The following is a 7,319-nucleotide window of genomic DNA, read 5'->3' as shown; positions in this document are numbered from 1 at the left end:
CTCTATTACTAAACACAATTACAGGCATACCCATTTTTAGACTGCATTCTAGCCCGGGCAATAAAGCAACACCCCAGTTCTCTCTCCCTCTCCCTCTTCCTCATTCTTCCTCTCCTTCATTTTTTCTTTTTTTCTAATTCTTTCTCTTTCTTCCTTTCTCTCTTTCTTAAAATAAATAAATAAATAAAAATAATTTTAAAATATTGAATACATGTTACAATGAATATTTTGGATTTATTACATTAATAAAATATATTATTTAAATTAATTTTGTCTACTTCTGGCTGGGTGCAGTGGCTCACGCCTGTAATCCCAGCACTTTGGGAGGCTGTGGTGGGCGGATCACCAGAGGTCAGGAGTTTGAGATCAGTCTGATCAACATGGTGAAACCCCGTCTTTACTAAAAATACAAAAATTAGCCGGATATGGTGGCACACACCTGTAATCCTAGCTATTTGGGAGACTGAGGCACGAGAGAATTGCTTGAATTTGGGAGGTGAAGGTTGCAGTGAGCCAGGATTGCACCATTGTATTCCAGCCTGGGTGACAGAGTGAGATTCTGTCTCAAACAAAAAATAATTTTTCCTCTTTTTAACTTTTTCGTGTGACAACTAAAAAATTTACAGACACTTATGTGGCTTATATTGCCTTTCTTTTGAATAGCACTTCTCTAGACGTTGGTATCCATTACCTTGTCAAAGTTTTTCTGGCTAAAAGAGAGTAAATTAGAATTTAATTTTCCAAAAAATATATTGTACTTCTTTGTAAAATGCCCTTACTATATATTACATGAGGTACATACTTTATGGCCTAAGTAGAATTTGTCATCCATAACAAGGCAGGTATTATTACAAACTTGGTGTCTTCTAATAAAGACATAAATAGGATAATTGAAAAGTAAAAACCCCAGATGCAGAGGAAAGAAGGGCAAGTAGAATATTTTAAATTGGGCAACACTGGAGAGGCAGAGATGGATTTATTATGAAGCTAGTGAAGTTTAAGTTTAAACAACTTACAGGTATTTTTGTGATCCACCTATGAAAGGTTAAATTGAGGACACATTTAGTTTGGGTTTAGTGGGTGTATTTATGTGGCTCGTAAATAGTTGTTTCCAGTTATGCCAGTTTAGAAATATCTTCCAGAAATACTCCTATTTCTCCCATTCCTCAAAGTTCCAATGCACCAAGTACAGGTATGGGAACACCAAATAAAAGGCTAGGGTTGGCATCACAATGTGTCTTGTGATGTTTGGTGGCTATGTGGTGAATAGAAGAAAAAACATGTATAAGGTTTGAAGCCAGAAACCAGTCTGTGCTTTCTGCCTGCCTTAGTCTCCCAAAGTGCTGAATTATCAGACAGTAAAATTAGAAGCAAAAGTTTCAACTTTCACTGATGCCTCATTTAACAGGATGATCTCTTCTGTCAGGAATATATTTGATATTGAAGCACACAGAATGTATTTGATATTGAAGCACATAGAATTACACATTTGCTATAATTTTTTTTGTTGAGAATTGAATAAAACTGGTTTCATAAGAATTACTGTTTGTGGGGGTACATACCTGTAGTAGTACAATAAGCAGTGAGAGTGTGTGTGAGTTACATACACACATGAAACCATGTGATTTTCAGTATATGTAACCAGAAAGAGAATAAAAATAAATGGGTGTAATACTGTTCAAAGTTGTTCTCAAAGTTTGATCTGAGGATCCTGGAAAGTCTCTGAGATCCTTTTGATGGTCATTAAGGTAAAACTATTTTTGTAATAATATCAAGATTTTAAATAAAGTGAAAATCCTGTTTCATTCTTATTCTCTTGAGTTGCAGTATAAATTTTCAGCACAACATATGTGATATTGCGACAGATACAGGGTGAATGCAGAAGCAGACACAAAAATCTTAATATCTTTTGTTAAATCAGACATGAAAGAGATTTTAAGAATAAAACTACTCTTCTTACTAAATTTTGTTCATTAAACTAAGTAACTCACCTCATCAAAAAAGTAGTTATTTTTCATCAAAAGTATGTTATTTGTATTAACACATAATTTATATATTTTGATATTTTATATGTATTTTGATATTTTAAAATGATTCATTGCTAAATGTTTTTAATTTCTACCATCAAAATTATTTTTAATGATTAGTCAGCTGATGATTCTATTAGGTCTTTATTTAATCCTATTAATATTTGAAACTACCTGAACTACCTGAGTTGCAAAAGGTCATTCTATTTTTAAAAACAATATTAATATTTCAGAATCTTAATTTGTTTTGTGTCCTGGAGGTCTAAGACAGAAAAATTTTCCATGGTGAGATCCATGATAGTTAAGAAATGTGAGGGGGCTTCAAAAATTTTTGGAAAATGTGTATTATGAAAAACTACTCATGTATTCAAAAATATTTTTGCACTAAAATAAACTTGTACTAACTTGTCTGAACAGGATCTAGTTTGAGGCACTAAGAAGCATAAAACATTAGTTTGAAAAGAGCCCCATCAGAGCAACATGAATTTTGCTAAAATTGAAGTAAGAATAAACATCAAATTGATGGTGAAGTTTGGGTGGGAGACTTGGAAAATCATCAATGCTTTACAAAAAGTTTATGAGAACACCACCTCAAAAATCAGCAATTTACAAATCGATAACTCATTTTAAGAAGGGACAAGATGATGCTGAAGATGTGGTAGACTGTCCACATCAATTTGTGAGGAAAAAATTTATCATGTTTGTGTCCCAACTGAGGAGCACTGATGATTAACAGCAGAAACAGTAGCCAGCACCACAGACATTACAGTTGGTTCAGCTTACACAATTCTGACTTAAAAACTAAAGTTGAGCCAATTTTTCAGTCAATAGTTGCCAAACCTGTAGTGCCCAGATTAGTGCAGTCAAGAGCAGAGCTTTCAATGGAGATTATAAGCAAGTGGGAGTAGGATCCTGAAGCATTTCTTTGAAGAGTTGGAACAGGAGATGAATTGACCAGCATTATCCTAAAGACAAAGCACAATCAAAGCAATGGCTACCAAGAGGTGGAAGTGTTGCAGTCAAAGCAAAAGTGGGCCAGTCAAGAGCAAGGGTTGTGGCAACAGCTTTTTGGGATGCTCAAGGCATTTTGCTTGCTGGCTTTCTGGAAGGCCAGAGAATGAGAACATCTGCTTATGATAGAATGTGTTGAGAAAGTCAGTTGAAGCTTTAGCAGAAAAATGCTTCTCAGGCTGGGTGCAGTGCCTCAAGCCTATATTCCCAGCACTTTGGGAGGCCAGTGTGGGCGGATCACCTGAGGTTTGGAGTTTGAGACCAGCCTGGCCAACATGGCGAAACCCCATCTCTACTAAAAATACAAAAATTAGCCAGGCATACCTGTAATTCTAGCTATTCAGGGGGCTGAGGCAGAAGAATCATTTGAACCCGGGAGATGGAGGTTGCAGTGAGCCAGGATCGAGCCATTGCACTCCAGACTGGGCAACTCACTGGAGAGTTTTTCTCCACCACGGCAATGCTCCTGCTCATTCCTCTCATCAAACATGGGCAATTTTGTGTGGTTTGATGGGAAATCACTAGGCATCCACCTTATAGTCTTGATTTCGCTCCTTCTGACTTGTTTCTTAATCTTAAAACATCTTTAAGATCAGATGCACCTATTTTTCTTCAGTTAATAATGTAAAAAGGACTTCATTGACATGGTTAAATTCCCAGAACCCTTAGTTCTTTAAGAGTGGACTAAATGGCTGGTATCATTGCTTACCAAAGTGTCCTTTTTTTTTGTCTTCCAGGCTGGAGTGCAAAGGCACGATCTCGGCTCACTGCAACCTCCACCTCCCAGGTTCAAGTGATTCTTTCACCTCAGCCTCCTGAATAGCTGGGATTACAGGCACCTGTCACCATGCCCAGCTAATTTTTGTATTTTTAGTAGAGACGGGATTTCACCATCTTTGCCAGGCTGATTTCGAACTCCTGACCTCAAGTGATCCACCCACCTCAGCCTCCCAAAAAGCTGGGATTACAGGTGTAAGCCACTGCACCTGGCCAAAAGTATCTTTTTTTTTTTTAAATTAATTTTAATTTTAAAAGTTAACAGACAATAATAGGGCATATTCATGGAATACATAGTGGTGTTTTGATACACATAACATATAAAGATCAGATCAGGGTAATTAGCGTAACCATAATCTCAAATATTTATCATTTCTTTATGTTAAGAATGTTCAATACTTTTTTCTAGTTATTTGAAACTGTATATTATTGTTAACTACAGTCATTCTACAGTGGTGTAGCACACTAGTACTTATTCCCCCTAGCTAGTTGTAATTCAGTGTCTTGAACTTGATGGAGCTTATGTTGAACAATGAAGTTTATATTTTTATAATGTATTTCTTTTCATTCTATAAATTTTATTCTATAATCTACTTTATTTATTTATTTATTTATTTATTTTTGAAATGAAGTCTTGCTCTGGAGTGCAGTGGCGTGATCTCGGTTCACTGCAACTTCTGCCTCCTGGGGTTCAAGTGATTCTCATGCCTCAGCCTCCCAAGTAGCTGTGATTACAAGCAGGCACCAACACGCCTGGCTAATTTTTGTGTTTTTAGTAGAGACTGGGTTTCACCATGTTGGCCAGGCTGGTTTCGAACTCCTGGCCTTGGCCCCCCAAAGTGCTAGGATTACAGGCATGAGCCACCACACCTGGCTGACAATCTACTTTCAATTTCATTTCCCCATGAACTTTTTGAAATTCCCTCATAGATCTGTCTTTTGAAGGTGAGAAAAGAGTGACTATGAAATGGGAAAAAAAAAAGGAGAACATGTCCTCAGGCAGATATGTCTCAGGATAGTACATATGTGAGAGTCAAGGAGGGAAATTAAACCTTTAGGACCACCTTAGAAAGTCTTCAGCTTCCCCCAGGAGTAGCATATCCCAGTTGGTAGACACCTGGTTTTGATGGTCTAGATGGTAATCTCACACCTCGTATATTAATGGTATCATGGGGATATGTATGCAGGAGTTTAGGGAGGAAGTATGATGCTGGAATAACTGATAGCTGCAATTGGTTTGGAGAACGTTGAAAGTAAACAAAATGGATTTCTCTAGTGGTCTGGAATTTGTGAAGCACCTTGTGTATTTACTTTGATGATCATATTAACTTTGTGGGACATCTTTTTTTTTTTTTTTTTGAGACAGGGTCTCACTCTGTCACCCGTGATGGTGTGCAATGGCATAATCTCGGCTCTTTGCAGCCTTGACCTTCTGGGCTCAAGTGATCCACCCACCTCAGCATCCTGAATAGTTGGGACTCCAGGTGCATGCCACCATGCCCAGTTAATTTTTGTATTAAATAATTAATTATTATTATTATTATTATTATTATTTTGTAGAGACAGGGTTTCAACATGCTGCCCAGGCTGGTCTCAAACTACTGGGCTCAAGCGATCCACCTGCCTTGGTTTCCCAAAGTGTTAGGATTACAGGTGTGAGCCACTGTGCCTGGACAAGACAGGGATTTTTGCCTCCCTTTTACAGATTAAAAAAATGAGGCTCGGCCGAGCGTGGTGGCTCACGCCTATAATCCCAGCACTTTGGGAGGCCGAGGCGGGTGGATCACAAGGTCAAGAGATCGAGACCATCCTGGTCAACAAGGTGAAACCTCGTCTCTACTAAAAATACAAAAATTAGCTGGGCATGATGGTGCGTGCCTGTAGTCCCAGCTACTCGGGAGGCTGAGGCAGGAGAATTGCTTGAACCCAGGAGGCGGAGGTTGCGGTGAGCCGAGATCGTGCCATTGCACTCCAGTCTGGGCAACAACAGCGAAACTCCGTCTCAAAAAAAAAAAAAAAAAAATGAGGCTCAAAAAAATTAAAAAATTAATTAATTATTTTAAAAGCAGAGTCTTGCTCTGTGGTCCAGTCTGTAGTGCAGTGGTGCAATCATAGCTCTCTGCCATCTTGAACTCATGGGCTCAATTGATCCTCTTGCCTCAGGCTCTCAAGTAGCTGGGACTGCAGGTGCATACCAGAGAGCTTCTCAAAATTTTTTTAGACATAACGGCCTTTCTATGTTGTCCAGACTAGTTTTAAACTTCTAGCCTCAACAGATCTTCCTGCTTCAGCCTCCTGAGTAACTGAAAGAATGTTTTTTTTGATAGATGGTTATCCAGGAAGTCCTTTAATAGCACTTTTAATTATTAGCACTAGTGGCAAAATATTTTTGGAAGTTTGAATACTAATTTACCCTCATTTTGCCCTAAAACTTGACAGTTTATAAGTCAGTTATTCAGCTTCTGCATTTCTGAAACAAGGTGGCTAATAAATCATTAACCACTAGCAAATCTGTAACCACTTAACACACTGGACATGGAATATATTTCATGGTGCATATTTACATTTGTTACATATTGATGGAGCTGAGCTGTATATAGTGAGACATGTTATTAACCCTATCCATACCTTTCTTTTTTGGGGGCTCTACTGCAGTTTGCATTAATCCCACTCACTATGGAAGAACTGCAATGGTCAGTGTTACAAGTTTAAATCAGATTAATTTCTACTTTTTAGGTGAATGGAGCAAAAGTATCACGTTGGTTTGTTTTAGTGATTATGATTACTTTTTTCAATGTCATTTCTTACACTCAAGCATACCAAAATTAAACATTAAATGCCATTATCACGAGTTCTGAATATAAACACTTGAGGACAGGCAGAATTATATGATTTATAATTCTTTGTACTGTATGTTTTAGATGTTCAAAAATACTCTGCTTGTTAAAAATTAAGTCTGTGGCTCTTATGAGAAAGTAAATGATGAGGTAGCTATGAAGAGACCGGAATTTGTCTTCACATTGCTGGGTGTTCTCTCCTTGACTGCTGTGCTTCCTACTTCCAAAGAACGTTCTAGACATGGAGTATCGTGTTAGTGTCCTGAGGCAGTTTCTGTAAGGGCTTTCTTTCATTTCCAAAGAAGAAAAAGAATCAGTTTTCCAAATATGTTTTAATCTGTGTATCATCCAGGTAGCATAATGTTATATTTCAAAGACAAATTTCTCCATGTAATTATTACTTTTAAAAGTTGAGATTCTCTACATAGAATATATTTTCTGAAATTTCAGAAACATTTTCAGGTAAATTAAGAATTAATTTCTTCTAAGTCTCAATCTATTCCATAATATAATCAATGATAAAGATTCGCATGTGTCAGCAAATTTGAGGCAGCTTAGCTGAAAAAATTTGAAACAGCTTACTGAATTCCTGGAAGAAAATAAAACACCTTTTAAATGTAGGTAAAAAGCATATTGAACTTAAATATTTTTACTTGAGATCAAAGTT

Source organism: Sapajus apella, unplaced genomic scaffold (genome assembly GCF_009761245.1).
Source record: "Sapajus apella isolate SASKATOON/1434 unplaced genomic scaffold, GSC_monkey_1.0 scaffold108, whole genome shotgun sequence".
Classification (NCBI taxonomy): Eukaryota; Metazoa; Chordata; class Mammalia; order Primates; family Cebidae; genus Sapajus; species Sapajus apella.
The sequence above is the reverse complement of the archived record's forward strand: the minus strand, read 5'-3'. Positions refer to the sequence as shown.